Below are 13,153 nucleotides of genomic sequence, written 5' to 3'. Positions count from 1 at the left end.
GTGCAGTTTAGTCTTTTGGGATCAATATTGTGTATTTTTGAACTTTATATATATATATATATGGATCTAGGACTATTGAATGAAAGTTCAATAGTCCAAATACACAATAACCGAACGCACTTTAACGAAAGCACTTTCACAGAAAAAGCGCTTTCGTTAACGTGCGTTCGAGAAAAAAAAAAAAAACATACAAATCTTTAATTAGAGACCCTGTTCTGGTCCACAATTACCCTCTGACTGAAGTGCCAGCTTCCTGATTTTGCAACAAAATTGGTTATAGAACTAATTTCAGTCAATTATCTCACTAATACATTTAATTTCTTAACTGGATTGTTGTGATAATTTTACAAACAGAAGGCATATTTAAAGACATACACTCCGTTTTCCAAACAGAAGATATAAAAAATAATGATTTTGTACTCATATCAATGGGCTATAAAAACTAGACAACCCTTCAACATTCTTATTAGCTAGTCTGGGTTTGTGGATCATAATGTACTGGAACAGATGGAAGGACAGTACTCAACAGCATAATATTGAGTTGCCATCCCGTTATTTTTTAGGTTTTTTTTAGCTATTGTAGTGAAATATGATTGTTCTAACAAACAGCATTTCAGGTAGTAGAAAGCCTACTTCATAGCTATGCACTCCCTTTCATTGGCTTGGTAACTCTCCTCAGCATTTCTCAACTTTAAATTTATGGAACACATAATGCTCCTCACCTTGAATATACTGAGATAATACTACTTCCAAACCTATTTCTGATGCATCGATATTCAGAGTGAATTCCTTAGTAAAATTACAAGTTAGTAATACTGATTCAAAACATAATATTCTTTTCGGTTCATTAAATGCTCCATGTTCCTCAAGACACCATTGCACTTTGATAGGAGCTCTTTGTTTTTTTTGCGATCTGTTCTAGAACTAACAATGGTTGCAAAAGTACATACAAATTTTCTATAGTAAACAGCTAGTCCAAGGAAAGTCTTCAGTTGTCTTTTAGTGGATAGTATAGGCCAGTTTTTCATGGTCTCTGTTTTTTTTCTAGTTGTGGTTTTACCACCTCTTTTCCTGTAAAGTATCTCAAATAGTTGGCTTCTACCATGTCCAGTTTACTCTTTTTAGCAATTGCAGTCAAGCTGCTTATCTTAAAGATTCTAATACAGCCTGTGCTTTTAGTAAGTGAGATTCCCAGCCCTCTTAATGGAAAGTGATGTAATCTAAGTATGCTGCAGCATACTTTGAGTGGGGCTTTAGTATTTTATCCATCAGTCTTTGAAATGTGGCTAGAGCTCCATATAGGACAAACAGCACAGTGCAATGAAGTAAAGCATCAGGAGTTACAAAAACTGTTAGCAGTATAGAACAAGTGTTCTAGTACCATTGTATATGAACAAAGGGGACATTCACAATTCTGGAGACTATAGAGGTATCAAAATCCTGTCCCAGTGCATGAAAGTGCTGGATAGGGTGATTGATAAACGAAAACACCAAGCAGTAGAAAGTAAGATAAGAGATTATACATTAGGGTACAGATTATGAAGCAGTACAACCACCCTAATATTTACAGTGAAACAGATAATGGAAAAAATTGAAAGAGTCCAATTGGGCATTCTTAGCCTTGGTGAAAGCATATCACAAGGTCCCAAGAAAGCTAACTTCTGCAGTACTATGATGATTCAGATCCTGAAAACACTAATAAGCAGATTCTGGACAGGAGCTTCAGCATAAGCCAGGGGACTGGAATGCAAAATAGAAGGCACATGGGATGAAACTTAGTACAGGCAAGACTGATTGTTGCACAAATGAGAGAAATCAGAGAAAACAGAACACTGTTATAGCAGGGAAAAGAGTGAAACAGATTAAGAGCTTTGTGTATCTGGGTGCATGGTTTTGGAGAAGGGAAGTCCAAATAAGGATGTCAAAACTAGAATTAGAAGTGCTACAGCAAACTATCACAAATTATCATGAGTAGTGTATGACAGATGAATGCCAAACAAACTGTAAAGTAAGATGTACAAAACAGCTGTGTGGCCACTGTTTCTATAAGGCACAAAAACATGGGCAGTGAAGACAGACCAGATGAGGAAGCTTGAACTGATGGAGATGGAAATGAAGTGGATGAGATGGGTAGTAGGATGCACACTGTGGGACAGATGAAGAAATAAGGACATCAGAGCAATACCTGAAGTAGGTCCAGTTGCAAAGAAAGTCAAGGAGAGCAGATTACAGTAATTTGGTCATATCAGGAAGGAAGAAAGAAGATGATTTGATAATTAAGATTTTAGAGACAGAAAGAAGGCAAGAGGAGATGAGGATGGTCAGCCAAGAGATGGATGGATTGCATGAGAGAAGACCCGCAACAGTCAGGCATGACTGTCGAAGGTTGGAGAGTGGCTATGAATCAAGAGGTGACACAATACCCTGACCTCATGTAGAAATGGAAAAATGAGACTGATGATGGTGACAATGATTTTTTTTCTTTAGAGGGGGTGGACTGGTATCTGCCAGTTACTTTTTGTTAAGCCTAATGTTGTTACGTATCTTGTTTTTCCTATTATGTTACATATCAGCTAATCAATTATGGGAAAAGCAAAGTTTTCAAACCTTAAAATGCTATTCCTTTTCTGAAATTCATGAAAGAAATTGATAGTCCCATCAGGTTTAGGAACTAGCACTACTTGCCTGCACCAGTCACTCTGTGACTCTTCTATCACTTCTACTTGGAGAAGCTTTTCAGCTTCTCTTACTGTTTGTTTCTGAGACTCTGGTACTCTGTAAAGTCTCAGTCTAACCTTAACTCCAGCTGTTGTTTGTTGTTTCTATGTTGCACTCTGTCAGTTCAGTTCTTCCAGGCATTACTGAGAACACTGCTCTATTTTATAAATTGTATTATTTTCTGTTTTTGTACTATTGATAAGAGTTTCTCTAACTATAGGTAGGGAGGGTAGCCTAATGACTAAGGTGTTTGCCTTACAAACACAAGGTGCAAGGTTTTGAGTCTCATAAGAGGTAATTGGCTAGGCTTAAAATGGCTCGCAAGAGCAGTTAGCTTAGTACTAAACTATGAACTATATTTTAGGTAGAGATTCTATGGACTCTCATGTATGGATTTCAGCTTGCCAGCTAACTATGAAAGTTCCTACTTTTTTGCATTATGTCACTACACTAATGTGATATACTTGCCATATCTTTCTCTTTCCTGGCTATATTTAGCTTTTTAGTCACCTCAAAGGGACCTTGCCATTTAGCCAGAAATGTGTTCTCCACAGAGGATGCTAACAGTAAAACCTGACCCCGTGGGTTAAATTCTTAGTCGGATGTTCTTATTGTACACTTGTTGTTGTTGCATATCTGGTTCGATTATCAGCTGGGGTGCCTTCTGTGTGGAGTCTGCATGTCCTCCCTGCGTTTGTGTGGGTTTCCTCTGGGTACTCTGTTTTCCTCCCACGTTACAAAGACATGTGTCTGGAGTGTTTCTCCCCGGGCCACCACTGAAAATTGCCTTTGTTCCAAGTCGGAATTTCCCAGTTAAGAAATGTTAAATAAATAAATAAAAACACCATTATTAAATTATCACTTACGACACAGGTGAACATGCATTAACCAAAATGAAAACAAACTGTATCAGCATTTTTCCATTTACATAATACATTATACATTACAAATCTTTTCTTTCCTTGTAACTATGATCAATCCAACATAGTATAAATTGCTGAATTCCTGCCTTCCCTTAAATCTCACTCCTCCTCCTCCTGAACAGTATTCTAAATGTATTGCTCCTACAATTTCCACTTATTCCCATGTAATTTGATCCTTCCCTTTGACAAAGATCCCTCTTCCAGTTCATTTTTCTTTTTTGTAATGCTCAATACTTCTTGTACAGTTGGTTTAGTCTTTGATTTCCATTTTCTAGTAACTGCTCTTTTAGGAAGCCAACAGAATTAAACTTAATAAAGCTTTAGTATGTATATACGATTCAGATTCTGTGTCCAGCTCAAAAGAATCAGAACCATTTCTTTAGTTACAGCCATTTACTTTCCCAATGTTTCTGACGGAATCCTCTTTAGAGAATTTTTAAAATATGTAAACTCGTTATACTCCCAAAACATATGTTCCCTGTTACATCTTTCTTCCCCATCACACCTCCAACATTGTTTATCTAACTGAGGAAAAAATTCTTCTAAGTCTGCTTGGGGTATAAAAATACTTATGCAAACACTTCCAAGCACCTAAACCTTCTGGACTTTGTTGCATACTTAGGAACTATACATATGTCCTTCAGTTGTTCTCTTGTAAATTGCTTTTCTAGTATCTCTTCCCAATCTTTTCTAAACTCCACTGAATGGATCTTATAGTTATCCTTCAATATTTTTATATGCCCTGCTAATTATCCATTTTTAGCAGCAGCTTCTGTTCTAGATTCAACTAAAAACTCTACCAGAGCAGGCCTTTCACGTTAGATTTTCATATCCCTTTCCCTTTGCCTGTACTCTGATATCAATCCCTGGTTGAGAAGGCAGTCCCTAGCCCCAGACCAAAATCTTCTTGGCCTCATACCACTCTATTACCTTTCTCTCTCTAGTTGTTTGCCCCAATATCTTGATTCCTTGCCAGTTTTCTCTAGTAAATTCCAGACCCCTCTTATTTATTTTCTGTACCCCTACTTAGTCATCCCTATTGACAAAAATCTCTTTTCTCCATTATTATGTTAGCATAATTCTTAGAATACTTTCTACTACTTTAAGAAAATTATATTCTTTGTAGTTGCTATTATTCTCCTTAAGGATCTGCATCCAAAATCCCAACCTTTCTCTATTTATTGAACTTCCTCACCACTTTATCATCATCCATTTCCATTTTGATTTATAACCTTTTGCTTGTGTTATGTATATGAGCCTTAAATGTGTAGCTCTAAAATATCCCTTCAAGTCAGGTAATCCTAAACCTCCCTGTTCTACCGGAAGGATCAACTTATGCCGGTTAACTCTTGCCCACTTCTCATCCCAAATAACTATTAATTATTGCCCACAGCTTCTCTAGTTGATAAAAATATGCCTGAGCTGTATATAATGGGATAAAAAATATGCCTGAGCTGTATATAATGGGATGACATGCTGGACAAGCCACGCTGCTTCGCAAGGGACGGCTTGCACCTGTCACCCCTAGGCTTCCGGATATTGGCTAAGGCTCTTGCCACCCCCATAGTGCCTTTTTTAGGCAAGGCTCAAATTCTAAACCTACCACCCTAGAACACAAAAAAGGAAAAAAACTAAGGGTAATGCTGCTCAATGCCAGAAGTCTCAATCTCAAGATGCACGCACTCAACGCCCTTCTCAGTATGGAGAACATCGATGTCTGTGCTGTGACAGAAACCTGGTTCAAGGCTCCTGAGAGCACCCCAGCACTATCAGGTTTCACCTCATATCATGCGTTCCGGCCCCAAAATCCGGACAACACCAAGAAAGGAGGGGGGGTGTCTATATTCATAAAGGACACCCACACCTCAAGGTTGGTGGTAACACACGATGCATCGGAGACCATCCAGGTGCAATTAACTATAGGCAAGACTGCTCTGCAATTTGTAGCATGTTACAGGCCACCCTCTCAAACTCAGGAACCTCACATGGCCTTCCTGAAAACATTGGAGGGGATAAATGTATCTCCAAACACCATCATACTAGGTGACTTCAACTACCCTAATATAGACTGGGAACACTACTCAAGCCCAAACACTCTAGCCCAAAGGTTCCTGGAGTTCATAAACTCAAATGCCATGGAACAACTAGTCACCATCCCCACAAGAGGAGAAAACATAGTTGATCTCATCATCACGAACATGGGATCACAATGTTCAACACCGCAGGTATACCCTCACTGGTGAGATCAGATCATAAACTAATCTCACTGGAGGTCCTCATCCCGCCCCACCTGAAATAAAAAGACCACAGTGAAAAACTTCTCAAAAGCCGACTTCACACTTCTAAAAACTAGTGTGGTCTCCTTTAAGGCCCCTGAGCCAGTGGTAAACATTACTCAAACCGCTGAATCACTTACAAATGCCTTCTACCAGCACCTACAGGACTGCATGGATCAGGCAATCCCAAACAAAACTAAGACTCTTTGTACCAAAGGCAAGCGTCCAGTCTGGTGGACCCCAGCCATAAACAAGCTCTACAACAAAAGGAGGAAGCTACTACAAGATAGAGCAAAATCATTGAAAGGTAAGACACCTTTGATCATTATAAGTAAAAAACTAAGAGCTCTCATAAAATCATCCAAGGCAAATTTTGAGAGAAAAATCGCCAAGGACTCAAAAGACAATCATAAGGCTTTCTTTAGCTAGGTTAGAAACCTAGGAGGAAACTCCCAGATATGCTCAGAATTAGTTCAAAATGATGTGAAGATTACTGAACCTACACACATTGCCAACATACTGGCTGACAGGTTCAGTGCAAACTTCTCCCCCCCTCCCTCCCAAAAGGAGAGATATCTATACCAGAGGATTGTAGCCCCCCAAACATCTCCAACGCCCAGGTGAGAACTGCTCTCTCCAAGGCAAAAAACACAGCATCCATGGGACCTGATGGTGTCCCCGGCTGTGTGCTCCACGAACTCAATGAGGAATTAAACCCGCAGTTAGGACAGCTGTTTAATCTTAGCCTCACCTCAGGATACGTACCCAAAGAGTGGCGCACGGCGACTGTGGTCCCACTTCACAAGGGCGGTGCCTCCACCGACCCTGGAAATTACCGTCCCATTAGCTTGACAAGCCTTATCTGCAAAGCCATGGAGAGGATCATAATGGAACTCATAAATAAAGACATAGGGAACTTGCAGACTTTGGATCCAACCCAGTTTGGCTTTGTCCAAGGCAGATCATGCCTTTTAAACTTGGTTGACTTTTTCGAGACAGTCACCAAGGCCATTGATGAGGGAAAGGCAGTCCATACAGCCTACCTCGACCTGGCAAAGGCCTTCGACACAATACCCCACTCAGGTATCATTGAAAAACTCATCAGCTTGAATGTAAACCCATACATCACAAGATGGGTTGCAAACTGGCTAAGTGACAGAACCCACAGGGTCAGAGTTGCTGGAGCCATGTCAGACTCAAAGCCTGTCACAAGTGGTGTCCCACAGGGCTCAGTCCTGGGTCCACTCTTGTTCGGCATCTACTTTTCTGAAGTACAAGCAAACACAGGAGGGTTATGGCTGACAGAGTTTGCAGATGACTGCAAACTGGGCGCCATAGTCGAAAACACATCTGACACAGATATCCTTCAGAAGGGCCTCACAGAAACGGATAACTGGTGCCAGAGCCATGGCCTAAAGTTAAACGCCAAGAAATGCATAGTCATACCCTTCGGGAAAAACAAGGTTACCCCTAGCTACCATATAGGTGGCAATCCACTGAGCACAGAAGAAGTCATCAGGGATCTGGGGACCCAGGTTGACAGTAGCCTTCGTTTGACACTCATGTTGCTAAAGTAGTTAGGAAAACCTTCTACATTGCCCACCTGATCATGAAGGGATTCACATCTAGATCAAGGGAGGACATCGTCCCCCTGTACTCATCACTCATTAGACCTATGATTGAGTACAATGCCCCATTCGGAATGTATCTGACCCGACACCTGCAGCAGCTGGAAAGGCCCCAAAAGTTCCTCACCAAAAGGATAAAGGGTCTCAAAAATATGTCTTATGCTGCCCGACTGAAAGAACTCCAGCTCTATTCAGTCTCATACCGCTTGCTCAGAGGTGACCTGTGCCTGACATATAAGGCCATGTCAAACCCAGATTTGATGAATATGCTTCACCTCAAAAATCTAGATCCCTCAGAACCACAAGGGCAGGAGACTTAAACCTTGACACGGTTATTAATAGAACGTGCTGGAGGGACAGATTCATCACCCAGAGACTCCCTATGCTGTGGAACAAAATCCCGGTACATGTGAGGCAGAGCACCTCGCTGGCCTTGTTCAAGAGGAATCTTGACCAATGGATGGGAGATCGCAGATATACCCCAGGGATTACTTCAGTGTCACTGCTTGACAGAGGCACAGCAAAATAATAGGCATAGTTTTATTCAAACTAAAGGGGTGGCGAAAGCCACATAACTATGGGCTAGGCTTATAAATGCCCTTGGGCAGATAGCCTAGTATGAACCTATGAACCTATAAAACTAAAGGGACTAAATACATTTTCACTGCTTGTATCTTACTATCCATATCCGTAAATAAGAGCTTCCAGTTTCTCAGTTTTTGTATTACCTTTTGTTTAGCCTCTTCCCACGTATCCTTAGCTGTGTATGTTCAGTGTTGTCATCAGCTCTATATGATCCTTACTTTATTTTTAGCAGAATATATTTTTATGTAGCTAAGTAGTATTAGAGATATAATCAGTTCATAGATAAATAATACATTAACTACCAATACTTGTGCAGCAAATAGTGGAAAGTGGCACAGGGCATTGCATTCCACATGGCACAGTAATGTTGGGTCAGATACGACAGATGGTTATGCTTATTTTTACTAGAGGATCATTGGTATGTAGCTAAACTGCAGTGGTGGCTGTGGAGGGCTACTTATAAGACATGTACTGCATTAATGTTTGGTATTAGTGCAGCAGACAGTGATAGTACGCATCCTGAAGAGCATACAGCAGTCCACCTGGCATAGCACTGATGGATCTCATTACTGAGATAGCTATGTATGCTCAGTGCTTCTATAATGCCTGGATGATCTATGATTGATTTTAGTAGATACTGTAAATATAGCTTAAATAATGTTAGGAGCTGTTAACAACTCGTTAACCAAAGTAAAACTTGGACCAAAACCATTTAACAGTTGCTGTTTTTAAGGGCAGGACCCCCAGCATTGGCCATTTTAGTTCATTTCATGATGTGCATGATAGTATGCCTCTAAATTGAATTACATTTCCTTGAAAAAAATGTGGGTAAGATATTTGGACAGTCGCTTATAGATTATACTTAGTGTATGTACTTCTAATTAAAGACAAAGAAATAGCTGCAATATGAATATCTGAAACAATTGACTAGTTTTGTCTTCTTATCATTGCTACAAGATGTACTCAGGAATGCAGGAAAAGAAATATAGCATTTTACATTGCTGAAAGCAGTTTGTTTTTAATGACATTTATTTGATAAACAATGCACAGGTGAATGGAAGAAGTGCCATGGTCTGTCAAGTCCACCTGAGTGCTAACCATTAAGTAAATCAGCATAATCATGGGGGATCTCATTGATAAGGTTCTGCACAGTATCTGAGCTGCCTCTTTCACAGTGTGATTGATTTTGAACACATGCCGTCTTTTTAAGTGAAACTATTTGAAAAAGGAGTCCATTCTTAGATTCTGTACTGATATCTCAGCAGGTGCCAGTCTAATGATACTGTACTGTGGCCAAAACAGGCTGACAATGTGCGCACAGATCTTTTCAGACTCATCAAACCTGAGCTGTTTAAAAGTATTTTCTGATAAAATCTTATATACTGTACTCATATTGGGTTTAAATTATATACTGTGTCTATTCATTCTCAGTATTTTCTTCTGTCTAATTTGCATATCAATCTCACTACCTCCTGTGCATTTTCAGAATTCACGGTATTGAATCTTTGTATTTTGACAGTAGCAGTCACAACTATTTGTTGGTAGTTCTCATTTTCATATGTTTATTCAACAACTTGCTAATTTTTTACACTTATTTTCCACTTATATGCTGTACAGAAATATCTTTAGCACAAATTGTGTGAGTTCAACCAAAATAAATGGACATAGTCTGCTGTTATACTTATAGTCAACTTTAAAGTAATAGTGCATTATCAGTCTGTCCTCTACTCTGGATTCTCATTCACCATGACTCTTTTTTTTAATCCAACACATCCTGCCTTTATTTCTCATTTACCTAATGACTTGACTCACAATTCATTTTAACAATTCATTTTCATCTTTTAATTATTTCACTAGTAATTTTATATGTTCAGCACATATCCTTAGTTTTTAATAAGGTAATCTGTTTATCTTAATAGTGTGTCCATTGTTTCATAATTTCTTATACTGCAAATTATGCTGTAATTTATTAGAGAATAATGTAATTCACCCAATCCCCCAAAACCGCCAGTTTTTACTTCTGTTTTTCAGGTCATTAAAATAAGCATCTGTACTCTTTGTAGGACCCTGATGTCTTGCAAAGAACATATGCTTAACAAATGGCAAATTCTTTCTGAGCAGGCAGTAATTATTGATTTTTTTTCTCTCAGTAGTTCTATTTTGTCCTTTTCCTCACAAATAAATTAAGAGAGAGAAGTACATGCAAGAATGCAACACACTGGACCGTCTCAGGCTTTTCATTTAATCCAATTGCAGTCAGGAATAGGTCATGTTTCTGGATCCAAAGCATCCTATTTTCAGCCAAGTTATCTCTAAGCACATTGATTCCAGGAGGGTGAAATTATTTCCACATTTCCACTGAGAAGTATACTTCTGTTCTTCCAAACCCAGAAATTCTTGAATTTGAATACACTATTTCAGGTTGTAGCTATATTTCTTCAATGCTAGCAGATGTTCACTACTTCTGATACCATGCCATGTCAGAGGGAGTCTTAATTAATTAAATTAATTAATTTATTTGTCTATTTATTTAATATTGGTTAGCTGGGAAAGGGGGCTGGCCCAAGGCAAAGCATGTAATTTATCATTTCAAATGAGCAATTGCACAAACATGGGACAGTCTAAAATATGCAGTACAATGCACAACATTATATACACACTGACACTGTATGGGTAGAATAACAATTAGTAGAACAAATCAGTGTAACAGATTATCATTTATCCCATTAGTGTACTGTGGAAGACAGCCAGAGAGTAGCAGCTAGCTGGTGTTATGAAAGAGGGAGTGAAAAAGAGTGGTATTACCCTGTGGCTCCAATGCAATTACATTTGTTTTCTGTGGTGAGATGAGAGCAAAAAGATTTCTTTAGTTTGTTGAGCCTGTTGTTCTGTTGGATAGTTTTTGGTAGCAGGTTTTAGCATGTGAAGACAGTTTTAGTGAAGGCTCTGTCATTGATGCCAAGTGTAAAGGAAAGTAGGTTTAGTTGGATAGTGTTAGAGACAGAGAGGGAATCAGAAAAGCATTTAATATAAATCCGGTGATACTTCTCAATATATATGCCCCATGTACCAATCAACAACTTTTTATAACATCACTCTATTTTATCCTGAATCAATATAATAATTACTATATAATAATAGGAGGTGATTGGAACACATACCAAGATCCCAAATTAGATAAATCAAGTTCACACAGGTCCTTTAATAACCAAGCAGTGATAGCACTACAGGAACTTAAAACAGATTTTAAACTATATGATCCATTTAAATACACAAATAATCAAATGAATGCAAATAACTTTACATTTTATTCAAGTTGTCATAAAATGTGGTCAAGGATTGATTTTTTTTCTAATTTCAGACGTATTAATGTCTTTTGATCCCTGTGTATCCATACAAGCTCGACATTTGTCGGATCATTCTAGGATCACATTAACTTTCAATAAGGACACTAGACATAATATACGGCTTAGAAGTTATAATTGGTCCTTAAATCCATATTTATTAAATAAAGAAGATATAATAAAAGAAGTTCAAGAGACCTTTAATCAGCTATTAGCTAATTTTTCTAAACACCGACATCCGTCTGACATAGAATGGGCAACGACCAAAGCACAAATAAGAGAAATGTTTCTTCAAAAAGCCACTTATTACAAGAAAATACAATCGAGAGACATACAAGAATTGGAAACTAAAATTAAATTACTGGATCAGGATTTAATTGGGAATTATAGTAAACAAACTGAAACGGAGTTATTAAAATGTCAGAAGGACCTATTTTTACTACAAAATAGTAAATTATCATTCTATGAACAGAAAATGCTGGTAAAATACGCTAATCATATACAGACCCCTTCAAAAGCACTAGCGCGTATCATTAATCAATCAAAAATACCTTCTCAAATTTCTGAAATACACTTTAACAATAAGACATACACCAATACTGAAGACATTTTGAATGCCTTTGAATTAATATTTTCTCAAATCTATGGTGAACATCAGGAATTAGTTATAAATAAGAGTGATAATGACTTTCTGTAGAAGATTATCCGAAAATTGGTGATGAGTTTCATATGAATTTAGTCAAACCATTTTCCTCAGAGGAGATAACAGATACAATTAAGAATTTGAAGCCATATAAAGCTCCAGGACCGGATGGTTTGACTACGGAATTTTACAAAACTTTTAGTGATACATTGGGGAAAATACTTCCACATGTATTTAACTATATAATTAATGATAAAATAAATTATCCGCATTTTAATGCTTCGAAAACTATTCTTATACCGAAAGAGAATGCTGATTTGCAAAATCCGGATAACTATAGACCTATTTCACTTTTGAATATAGATATGAAACTTACGACATCGATTTTGGCTAATAGAGTGAAGAAGGTAATTAACCTGATAATATCAGAGGAACAAGCTGGTTTTATAAATGGCAGACAAACTACAGATAATACGTTATCACTTCATACACTAATTTCTTATGCCACTCATAGAAATTTTAATGCTTATGCACTCATAATTGATGCGCAAAAAGCTTCTGATAGAGTTAATTTAAAATTTTTTTTGATATTTTATCATATTTTAATATACCTCAAGACTTTATTTTAACATTAAAAAAACTATATAATAATCCCTATACAAATCTAGTTATTAATAAAAATCTTTCAAAAAGAATACAAATTAAGAATGGTACATGTCAAGGATGTCCGTTATCTCCTATATTATTCAATCTATGTTTAGAACCATTATTTCTACATATCAAACAAAATATTTATCACAATGCTCCAATAATATATGGTACGAAAATTTCCATGGCTGCTTTTGCGGATGATCTAAATATTTACTGTACGGCACCTGTTTCAGATATCAAGAAAATATTAAAAGCAGTGGAAGATTTTGCAAAAATATCTAACTACAAAATAAATTTTAGAAAAACCAAGATATTTCCTTTAAAGACGCCTACACCCTTTTCGCTTTTACCATTGGTAGGTCAGGTAAAATCCGAAGAAAAAATA

The sequence above is a fragment of the Protopterus annectens genome, chromosome 13.part0 (assembly GCF_019279795.1).
Source record: "Protopterus annectens isolate FY-2018-M chromosome 13.part0, PAN1.0, whole genome shotgun sequence".
In the NCBI taxonomy this organism is placed as follows: Eukaryota; Metazoa; Chordata; order Ceratodontiformes; family Protopteridae; genus Protopterus; species Protopterus annectens.
This window is presented reverse-complemented; position numbering follows the sequence as displayed.